Source organism: Alligator sinensis, unplaced genomic scaffold (genome assembly GCF_000455745.1).
Source record: "Alligator sinensis unplaced genomic scaffold, ASM45574v1 scaffold269_1, whole genome shotgun sequence".
Taxonomy (NCBI): Eukaryota; Metazoa; Chordata; order Crocodylia; family Alligatoridae; genus Alligator; species Alligator sinensis.
The window spans coordinates 123,092-134,875 of record NW_005842048.1 but is presented as its reverse complement, the minus strand read 5'-3'; the positions used below and the strand labels follow the sequence as shown (position 1 = coordinate 134,875).

At 45.7% G+C, this 11,784-nt stretch overlaps 1 protein-coding gene across 2 annotated transcripts in view; it reads left to right on the top strand.

Moving 5' to 3' along the window:
* Window positions 1–19: 19 nt before the first annotated feature.
* Window positions 20–11,784, top strand: part of CERKL (ceramide kinase like) — a 115,252-nt gene continuing 103,487 nt past the window's right edge. The window contains exon 1 of one of the 2 annotated variants that reach the window (XM_025203232.1): window positions 20–145. The gene's annotated coding sequence lies outside the window, so the exon portion shown is untranslated. The remainder of the gene's footprint in view (window positions 146–11,784) is intronic. The other variant, XM_025203230.1, reaches the window with a different exon arrangement.

Sequence of the window (11,784 nt, the reverse complement as noted above, 5' to 3'; positions counted from 1 at the left end):
CCCGTCAGCCCCGCGCCGCCCGAGCCCGCCGCGCAGGACCCGCCGCTGCTGCGGGGCATCTTCGAGGTGGGGAAGAAGAGCTGCGACGTGGTGCTGAGCGCCGGGCGGCTGCGCTGGAGCCCCATCCAGCCCGAGCGCCCCACCGGTGAGCCCGACCCCGCGGCCGGGGCGGGGACGGGGGCCGGGACCCCGGCTGAGGCTGGCGGGATTTGGGCTCCCTTGGGGGCGGGGGGCACTCAGGGTGCAGGCGGGACGGCCTGGGGGGCAGCTAAGAAAGCTACGAGTGGGGTGCCTGAATGCAAACACCTGGGCTCTGGGGACCGCAGATGCCCAAACAGGACCGGGAGCTGGTGTCCACGTCGCGAAGGGGGATGCTGCGCAGAGCACCGCTGGCCCTCAAAGGGCAGTGCCCACTTGGGCTCCTGCGCAGCTCTGCCTGGACATGGGAACGGTTTTGGGGCCGGAAGACAGCCCCGCAACCTGCCTCCCTCACAGAGATGGCGAGTTTGGCTAGAGCCAGGCCTGCTTGAGGTGCGTTGGGGACGTGGGCCAGTGCCCACCTTATTGTGGGGGGTCAGTAAGTGCACAGCAAGTGATTATTGGAGACAGCTAAAGAAGCAGAGAGGGGAGGGAGTAAAGGTCAAAGATTCAGGGTGAGTGCACTGTGGGGCGATACGGAGCATAGCATGCTGGGCAGTGCCCCCTGGCCCTTGAGCAAGTCCAAGGAGCCAGTGGACACTGCCCAGAGATGTGAGCGGTTAAGGGGCTGGAAGACAGCCCCACAGTCACTGGGGGTCCCCTCGCCAGAGCCCTCCTTCCTGCTCAGATAGATGGCAACTTTAGCTCAAGCCAAGCCTGTTTGCCACTTCAGGTGTTTGTGGGTGAAAGGCCCACCAAGTGAAACTATAAACCCACCTTAGAAAAAGAGGCTTCTGGGAAAGTGGGAACTAATTCCTTGGGGCAAATGATATCAAAGCAGGACTGGGACTGGGGTTCAAAGGTTTAGAATAGGTGCACCAAGGGGGGGACACTGGACAGTGCTTACTGGCCCTTGAACCAGTGCTAAATATATCACTCTAAGAAAACCTTGCGTCTTGCATAATTCCTGGACCATCATGGCTACAATATCACTCTAACACTACTATATCATTACAAAAGGGCATATTCTTGATATGCAGTTAAGCGTTTATTTCAGTCAGACAGCTGTTTCTGTAGCATGTTCTCTCAGGTATATAGGGAAGAGGGAACTCTGTAGTCATTATTGGGATAGCCAGAGCGTCTGATCTGTTCTCCTTTAGAGCTGGCTGTTGGATAGGAAACAAGTGCCACATTTCATAAGTGTAGAGTTGCTTATTGCATGAGGTGTTGAAATCTACACTGCTGTAGAATGTTGCTATGGCACCATCAACACATGCGAGTCCCTAACGACACTGTTTAGTTATAGGAAGGAATTTTGTTGAATGGCATTGCCTACAACTAAATCCAGTGATTTTAAATATACTAGGCTAGGGTTTTTTCCTGTTACAACGACATATTCTCTTTCAGGGTGATTCTCTGCACTTCCCATGCATATGAAATTCTTTGAATAGCATTGCAGAGCTTCAGCAACTTTCTGGAATGTAGGGGCTAATGGGTTTATTACTGCATCCAACACAGAGCCAAAGTCACTATGGTTATATCTAACAGCAGCTTCTGGAAGAGCCTGGGCATGCCTCAAAGAAATAAGCTCCACCCATTTGCACCTGATCTTCATGTTCCCATTTTCAGAGTAGATATAGCTACTCCTTGCTTAACATCATAGTTATGTTCTTGAAAAATGAGAGTTTAAGCGAAAAGATGTTAAGCGAATCCAATTAGGTCACAGTAGTTACCTACTAGCAGGCAGCAGCCAAACAATGTTATAACTGAACATTGCGCAACTTTAAATGAGTATGTTCTCTAATAGATCAGCGACATAAAGTCATCCCGGTTAACCTTGTTTCGTTATTAAGTGAAGAGTACCTGTAGCTTAGAGGCCTCTAGCGGTGCTGGTGCCAAGTGCAGCATTTCTCAAGTGTATTGCATGTGCAGAACTATCACACTGGAAATCTGTGCATTTTGGCACATGGACCAAGTAGGAGTGAGCAAGATGTATTTCTGAGTTCATCTCCAGGTTTTTTCAGAAAGTAGTATAAGGTAAGGCAGTGTTCTCTTGTACAGTGCACTCCACTTATATGAATAACCTATGAACTGAAGAAAAGGCTACAGTTATCTAAATTTACTGTAAAAAAACAACAACATCTGAGCTATAGCTGGGGTGTCAGATTTATGCCTGTGGGTCAGATGATTGGTACAGGACTGGTCTACCGGCCAGTTAAATAGCACATGGCCAGCACTGTGGGCTGAATTGGGCTCATGCAGCTGTCCCTTCCCTCATGCCAGATCCAGAGCATATAGTGCTTACTTTGGGAGGTGCCCTGCAGCACCTGCCCAAACTCTCTGGGACTCATACCACATATGGTGCCTGCTCCAGCCTCTCTGGGACTTGTACTGAATGTGGAACCCACCCTAGACTGGCTTGTGGGGGGTGCCATGTGCGGGACATGTCCCGGAATAGCTGGATTGGGTATTATGTGCAGCACACATCCTGGAGTGACTGGGAGGGGAACACTGCACGTGATACATGTTCTGGAGCCTGTGTGGGGGTTCTGGTCCAGTGCTTACCACATGCTGCATGTGAGTCCATTCTGGGCCTGGGGACAGCACCAGGGCTAGACAATAGGGGTGCACTGATAGTGATTTTTGGGGCTGATACCAATAGCTGATTTTTAAGGAGGCATATCAGCTGATACCTATCTGATTTCTGATACCAGCTGGGCAGCTTGGAGAGCTGCATGCAGCTGGTAAATCTAGTGTGGTGGAAGGGGAGGGAGTAGGGAAGGGGTGTTGGGGGGACAGATTAAGGCCCCTGCTGTGAGGGAGGAATGGGGCAGGGGCTGGGGCAAGTGGTGGCCAGCTGGGGCGGGGTGGGGGCAGGACAGAGCCATAGCTCATTTGGGTGGGGGCGGGACGGGTGGCTCCTACAGCTGTGCGCCGCTTGTCTGAGAGCCACTCGTCTGGTGGCTTCCACTGCTGGTCCTGCCACTTGTCCAGGAGAGTATTGGGGCGGGTGGGGGGAATGTGCCCCCAGATCTGTGTGGGGCAGAGTGGGCTTGGGCTGGGGCTGCACGGTGATCTTCCCGAGCTGCACCACCCCGTGCAGATCTGGGGGCACATGACCGCGCCCCCCCATGCCCATCCATATGAGTGGCAGGAGCCACTGGACGGGTGGGAGCAGTGGCGGGAGCCGCTGGATGGGCGGCCGAGCGCTGGACAAGTGGTATGCAGTGGTCAGAGCTGCCATCCCCCCTCCCCATGTCCCCTGGACAAGCCACAGCTTTGTCCTGTGCCCGCTCTGCCCCGGCTGGGCAATGCTTGTCTCAGCCCCAGTTCCAGTCCCTCTCTCCTCCCCTTCCACCATACCAGACTTACCAGCTACATGCAGCTCTCCAAGCTGCTGGGCTGTGCTCCTCGCTGCCTACGTACTGTGCTATGGCTGTGCACAGGCACAGACAATTATCAGCCACATCAGGTTTATTACTGATTCGATGAATTTTCTTTATATTGGTGCTGATCCAATATCGGACTGATGTATCGGTGCACCTTTGCTAGATAATGGGGCTCCATGGCCTGGATCCACTCTGCAGCCTTGTCTTTGACATCTCTTACAAGAACAGTCTGCTCTAAGCTTTTTGCACCTCATTAAGAAACATTCCCATGTTTCTTCAATTCCTCTAATTGCAACCTTAAAATTGAAAGGTCCTTATCAGATCAAGGCTACTGTAGAAGCTACTTTAGAAGCTTGAAAGGGAGTCTTTAAGTTAGTTTTATGAATTATGCAGTCAAATAAAGTGCAGTTACATTACAGGATAGGCACTGAGATTGAAGAATGCTCAGGCACTTGAAGAGGTTTATGCACTTAAGCAATATGGAGGTAACAAGTTTGTTACAGTGTAAACAATCAACAACAAATTGGGAAGGGGTATAAGTGAATTATATGAATATTGGACAAAAGTATAAGCGGGATGTACGGTACTCCAAGTGAGCTTCTAAAATGAAAACAGTAGCTGCATTAGCACAGCTCTGGATTAAGTAGCTCGGCTGAGAAACTGGGCTTAATTAGTCTGGGCACAGCAACATACTGACATAACTTTGCTGCTTGCCTTCCTCAAGTAATCATACATAAAGGTAGTTTGGTGTATTTCTTTGTGGTGCTGCCTTGCAGTATAAAAATGTAAGTTAAAGTGCTGTATAGTACTGTCAGTAGCCTCAATTCCTTTTCTTTTACAGTTAATTACAGGGAAAGGACCTCTTCCTATTTACAGTGATTTAGTTATTTTATCCAAACCTATAACTTTATCTTCCATTGTTTCCTAGTTACTTTCTTTTAGGACCAAGGCCCTTTTGGTACTTTTTAGCTCCTCTTCATTGTACCTAGGAGGGCTTCTTAAGATGTAGATAAGAAGGGTGGATTTAAATAGAGTGTTATGTTAATCTATGTTTACAGAAATAGAAAGGTATTTCTATTTGTTTTGTTAGGAAAGTATGTTATTTGGAATGTTACTCAATATCAGACTTACATCCTGAACTCATATGATAGGCATTCCAAGTTCCTCCTTTTACTCACCAAGAAGGCTTGAGAAATCTGCTTCTTGGCTCCTGTAAACGGAAGATGTCATCTTGACAGCCACACAAGTCATGGATGACTTCAGCATGGAAGAAGTTGGCACAAAAGGGATCAGGACCCTGGCCTATGTTTTCTAAGTCTTGAATGGGTACTGAGATGTCATTGAGGTCTGAGAATTGGGCCTTCCATTCCTGGCACTATATTTGTGTTCAGGACTATATCAGCTTCCCAGAAACTCAGTGTGTGTTTCTTTGACATCAGAATCTTTTGTCCTAATCAGGCAGATCTAATTTACCAATTGCAAAGACTTCTATATTACCAAGGGGTTTTGTTTTAGTGGGACAATCAAGTACTTCTTTAGTTCAAGGGTCCTCCTTGACTGCAAGGAAGTCCCATGGAATGAGGCCGTCATTGTAGGATTATTTAGTCCTGTACTCTAAGGTTTAAGTACACTCACTTTCAGGTTGAAGACTCTCAATATCTCTATTGCTAGATATGTCAGTTACTGTTCATGAGGGTACTTGCAGTTGATTACAATTGATCCAAAGAATGTGGCCTGTTTCAGTTAGAATGAAAGCATCACATCCTTGAGGACAGGATTATCATGTTTCTTTTTAGTCTCTGGAGACCATCCCAGAATGTGGCCAGGATGTTTATTTGAATAGTTATGGTGTGCTCCAAATCATTCCTCCCCAGAGGAATCCCAGTGTTCTTTTCCTAGAGACAAATCTCGGGAGACCTTCATTTCCTCTTTCCCAGATACTGTAGCTCAGAACTTTTCTCCATATCTCCTTGATGTACTGGGCTTTGAGGAAAGTAGAAAGTTATAAGCTACTGCAGATTCTCCATACCTCCAGAAAGTCAGTGATAGCCAGGGACCCTGGTTTTAAAAAAATCCCAAATTTTCAGGTTAAAAAAAGTAACTTTTTTAACCTGAAAATTGGGAATTTATTTTATTGGATTAAACCAGGATCCCTGGTGATAGCTTTCTTTGGCTATTCCCTTGACCATTGGCTATCAAGAAAAAAATACCTCTCATTCCAGGGGCAAGCACTTCTGTCTTATTTTAGTGAAACTGAAAGTAATTTTCCAAATGTGTTCCATTCCTGCCCAAGTACTGTTATTTCTGCTCACCTTGGGCTTCCCTTACAAATATTAATGTGCTCAAATTTCTTCTTAGTGTTCCCCTCTGAGAAATTCTCAAAGCAGGCAACTTTATCCCTTTCCCTGCTTTATCATAAAACCCAGTTGAGTCCTTCCATGTGTGGAACATTGGCCCAAGGGGCTGTCTTTGTGGGACATGCCAATGCCCTTGTATTAGAGGGATTCATTGGTAAACTTGTTTCAGCTACACCTTATTTCCCCCTCCTGGTGGTCTCTATTGCCATTCCCCTTGGAAATTCTGGAAGCTCCTGTTTGCTGTTTTATGCACATGCTTGTGTGTGTGTGAATACTCTCTCTCTCTTAGGATCTTTCACAAGCTCTCAGCTGCCTCTGCTCTTCCAATTTTAGCTACAGTTTTACAGTTTATAGAGACTGGAATCCCTCTGTTCCAGGGGTGGGCAATTATTTGGCCTGGAGGGCCACTTAAGGAGTTTTGATAATCTGTTGAGAGCCAGGGGGAGGGGGAAGGAGGGACCAGGGAGATGTCAATTGATTCTGTCCAGCCCATTGGCCTCTGCCACGAGCCTGAGTAGCCAGGGCTGCACCCCACACTGCTCTGATCCGCTGCAACTGGGGCTGGGCTGCACAGTGTGCAGACTCCTCAGCCCTCCCTCTCTCCCTTCCAGCATCTATTTTCTCCCCCCTCCCATCCAGTTTTCTGTTGGCGCGGCACAGTCCTAGCACCGTGGTCACCGGCAGCAGGGCCTGCATAGGAATAGGGTGCGATGCAGTACGCTGAGTAGCTGTCATGCCTGCCTACTGTAATGAGCTGCTGCTGCCGCACTGCACCCAGAAAGTTGGGGATGGCTGCCCCAGGCTGAGCTCTCACCACAGCTGGCATGGATTCACTTCCTAGCAGCACCAGGCAGCAGGTGGGTGGATGGAATGGCAGCTCAGTGCGCTGAATTGTGACCCGTCGTATGTGGGCCTGGTTGCTGGTGGCTACAGTTCCAGGGCTGTGCAGCTGTGGTGCCAACAGAAAGCTGGGCGGGGGTGGCGGTGGAATGAATATGGTGCGGGGAGAGCAGAAGACTCTCACAGTGCCTGGCCTTGCCCCAGCTGTGGTGGAGCAGAGCAGCATGGGGCGTAGCCTTCCCTCCTCAAGGTCTCCAGGCTGGATAGGATCAATTGGTGGGCCACATATGGCCTGCAGGCCATATTTTGCCCACCCCTGCTCTATTCCTATTAGAGAGCAGTTCATATGTCAAAGGATGGATGGACTTGGTCTGAAAGAGACCAATCACTCTATGGTTTGTTGTTTTCAGTAATGTAGCAAGAGAATTCTGGACACTCTTCTAAGGCGATGTACGGATGTTCAGTTTCTCCTGGGAGAGTTGCTATTTTCCTAGTAGATACCACGAGTCTATAGACATTCAGGATTTTTCTCCCAGAGCAAAATTGGCTGTTTCAGGAGACAAATAACCTGGGAACAACCATGGTTAAATGGCTCCTGGGAGAGCAAACTTCTAGACACACATCTTCTGAGAGAAGCTGTGGCACAGCCCTCTAGCATCCCAGAATGCTTTGCTTCCAGCCCTCCACACAGACAGTGTGTCACTTGAGCTGGAATCTACTGTTCCAGCTAAGTAGGGAGACCCTTTACAATGCCCTCATTGTGCTTCAAAGAGATGCATTGTGGGAGAAATTCTGAGACAGCCAATCAGGGTTGTCCTGTGTGTTGCTGCCGCCAGGCAGTCTGAGAGCTTACAGCTGAGATGTGTGCACAGGAACCCCCCTCTCAGCAGCTCAGCAGCTCTGTATTCAGGGGTTCTCCAGGTAAGATTTTCTATCAGGAAAACAAATCGAGGTGAATTTTCCTGGATCATTTGAACATGAGTACGCTGCCTAAGATACCATTGTGGGAACTTGGCTCAGAGCAAATAGCTAACCAGAATGGTGGGCTACCTGCAAGCTTTCTCTAGCTTCTGTCCATGTGATTATTGGTGTATCATGAAAAATAATTAGTGAAGAAAGAAAATATTTTTTTTCTTTTGGGGATCTAATTGCAACCTGAGATGGTTTACCTACTTGCTCTGGACATCACTTGATAGAAAAGAAATGAAACTACCTGAAATAGATTAGCATATTATACCTGTGTTATAACACCAAAATAATAGAAAATGATAGATTTTGGTGGGAAAAAATCTGTTAACTTTTAAGGAAAAATGTGTGGAAAAGGTAATTTAATCCTTCCAGTTGACATTAAAAATGTTTAAAGAGAAATGTAATGCCCATGAAACATATAGGATTAACAGCAATGGAAAAGATAGTGCATGCTTTCCTATTCTGTTCCCCCTATTCTTTTCCTTGTTCTGGGTAAACTCTTTGTGGCTGAAAGAGGATTTAGTTCCTCATGTGTTTCAGTCCTGGCAGTCTTTAGAAAGAAGCCAAAAGTTATCTGAATTACTCTTTAGTTTAGTATTGATTTTGAAATGCAGGTGCTTGTCTACTAGAAAATGGACAGAGATTAGCGCTGGCTTGAGGGAGTTCTGGTATCTATAAAGGAGGGGGATTTTGAAAATTAAAGATATTTTAGAATATTAAATAGTCTTTGGTATTGAATACCACTTGACCTAGGAATATGTAGCAGTGCTCATTACTGCATCAAAATGCTAGCTGCTAGCATGGGTTGGGTTCGGAGGTGCTGCACCTCCAGAGTAAAGTAGCTCCCTGTTTTGCATAAGCCACTGCACATGGTCAGCTAATTTAAGGTTAACGTGAAACTAGGATACCTGGAGCTGCTTGGAGGCAAGTAATTTGATACTGAGCATATGTTTTAGTAAGAAAGCAAAGGCCCCCTCATGTTGCTTACGTACATGATGCATACATTGTAATGGATATATTTGTTAAAAATAATTTTGAGAAAGTAGAATGTTTCTAAAAGCATGAGGAGAATAAAAAAACAGTGAAATATCAAAACAACAAAAGAGTTAGTAATAAAGGACTTAGAATTTATTCTGAGTGAATAGTGGCCTGCTGCCAAAGCTATTTAGGAGCAGATGCAGGTGAAACAGATACCAATAGTCTGTTTGGAATAGCTAAAGTAAGACATCTGTCAGTCCATCAGGAATAATGGAAACAGGAATGGCCTCTTACAAAATGTGAATTATTGAATTTATTGGTTGATCAAAGTAGCTTCTGATTTGGCTGCTGATGTATAGTGAACATATTTTCTTTAATGTTTAAATAAGCAGCTTTTGGCTTGGCCAAATACAAAGAATATGTATTTGAGCAATGGACAGAACAATGAGAAATACCAGTTACGTTTTATAGTAAATAATGTACTGCATGGTTTAATTTTCATTTTTAAAATTATCTGGTTTTTTTAACATGCATGTAAAAGGAACGTTTATGATATGTTCTCTGGAATTTTGACACTTTCTTGAGATAAAACTTAATTGAACAGAATTTAATAATGTTAATATAGGCAATATTGTAACTAGTACAGAAATGTTTAATATCTATCTGCATCTCCCTTGCACTCATGCGCTGCTGCTGTTGTTGTTTTAAAAGCTATTTATGTAACAAGATGGAATGTCTTGAATATCTTCAGTTTTTTCATTTATCTTCTGCCATATTAAGGAATAATGTTTTTATTTTTTCTAAAGAAATTAGAGATTTTTCTTACCCGGTTGGTTGCACCAAAATGTTGGTCAACTAACGTTTTTACTTTCCTGGACTTCATATAAAAGGCATGAGTTCACAAATCTCTCTGCACATGTTGAATAAAATCAGTGCATGTTAAGTGCTTCTTTGTGCTTGCCTATGTTTTGCATGCCTCTTCATGATTTGCATTTAGGAAGGAGGAAAGAAATTGCAAATATAAAACAAACTATGTTCCTCCAATCACATATATTTTAAAGAGAGGTAGTTAGCCCTGTTAGTCAGGCAGAAAGTCAGCTCTTGAACGCTTGTGTATCTCTGCTTCATTTAGTTTATAAAGTGCATCTCTACCCTGCTTTCTACATGTGTTTAAGTCAGTCTGTTGGGACTAGTTAGGTACTTTAAGTTACATTTGTGTTCAGGTTTGGGACCTGCTATTTGGATTTCATACAGTAGGGCCTTAGTGTTTGTCACTTGAACCATTTAAAGGAATCCTTATTAGCTAGGGCTTTTTAATAAGTAGAAATATTTCTGCTGGATTTAGGTTAAAGAACAAACCTTTGTGGTTTTTTTAATTAAAATTTTAGATAAAATATGTTTTTGTGTGTGGTGTTAATCTTTTTCACTAAATCATTATGCTTCATAAATATCTGTAAGTACTGGAGTTTTAAGTATGCTTTTTCAGCAATATGTTTTGAAGCAATGATCTTATGCATTTTCTTGGGAAGTGTTTTTATGCATTTAAAGGCAAAGAATTCCACAACGTGGAATTTACAGGTGTTACTCGCATTCATTCCTGATCAGAACAAGTGAAGAGGCTGACTGTTTGGTAAGATTGCTTTGTATTGTATGTATTTGGGACATGAGTGTTTGTCAACATTTCAAAGCTGTTTGAAGAAATGCTACCCCTACTGTAATCAATCATAGTTTCACCCCCTCAGTACTTTCTTCTTTGAATTGTGGTACTTTCTGGATTGGTAGAGACTCAAGGACATTGGTGACTGTGGGAAAAATCCAGTTTGAATAGACAAACACTAGTGTTGTAGTACAAGTCACTGTTGTACTTGCTTTTCGTGAGAGTTTTATTTGATCAGTCATATGCTGCTGTGGCTGAAATCTTCGAATATATAATCTTCAAACACACCCATACACACACATTCACTCTTCAAAATATATAAGTTTCTCATGTAATCCTCTTGTTCTGATTTTCTCCACTTTCCAATAGCAGGAATCAAAACTTAGGTGCCCCCTCCTGTGGTCAGAACCAGGGCCGTCCCTAGGGGGTTGCGAATCAGGATGACCGCCTGGGACCCTGTGGACAGTCCTGTACAGGACCCACTGCTGCCGAGCACTGCTGGCTCTGCTGCCACTGCATGCTACCAGCTCTGGCCACTTGCCACCCCTCCCTCTTCCCCCCCCGGTCCCACACACCCCTAGGGATGGCTCTGGTCAGAACATTTTGTTCTATGCAGTGATTATTTCTGGAACTGGTCTTAGTTCCCACCTAATTGTTTCTGAAGGAATGGAGAGTGTGTTGTCCTTTGTGCAATAAATAAGGAATTTGAGTCCTGTAGTCTGCTTGGGAGAGCTAATGTGGCCAGGGCCAAGTTCATAGAGGTATTGTGTTCCTATATGGCAGGCCAAACCCTTGCTTGCCCATGCAGTATACCACTGCCCCCTGTTTTCTAGTGCCTCTGAATCACTGTGTGAGAGAAGAAAATGTCCTTGTATAATATTGATTTGATATAAGTTATGATGATAGCAAATAACTAATTTGAGATAGGAATCCTAATTACTAGGGCTGTGCGAAGCTTTGGGTAGTGATTCGTTTTGGCTCGATTTGGTGGCCGAATTTCCGAATCTGAATCGAATCAGGGAACCAATTAAAAGGTCTGAATTGATTCAAAGCTCTCCTAATCTTCAGCAAAGATTCGGAGAGCTCTGATGATTCGGACAGTCCCTGGTGGTCGCACCCTGACACCCGCCCGCTCCCCCAGCCCCCCTGGCCTGACCCCTGTCCATGCCCCCAGTTCCTTCATGGCTGCACCTGACCACCCCAGCTCCTGGTACTTAAAAAGCCCAGTGCTCATCGGGTGCTGCTGGGTTGGGGGGTGAGCCCCGCTGCCCCACACTGCATGGGGGGCTCTGCACAAGCCCCTTGCTCCCCTGGCCCCCCCACGGGTGCCCCGCCTGCTAGGGCTCTGGCCCTTTAAGAAAAAAAAAAAGCCAAGAAAAGCCCCGGGACTCTCCGCTCCTGCAGCAGCCTTGGGGCTTTGCGGGGCTCGTGCAGAGCCCCCAACGTGGTGCAGGGC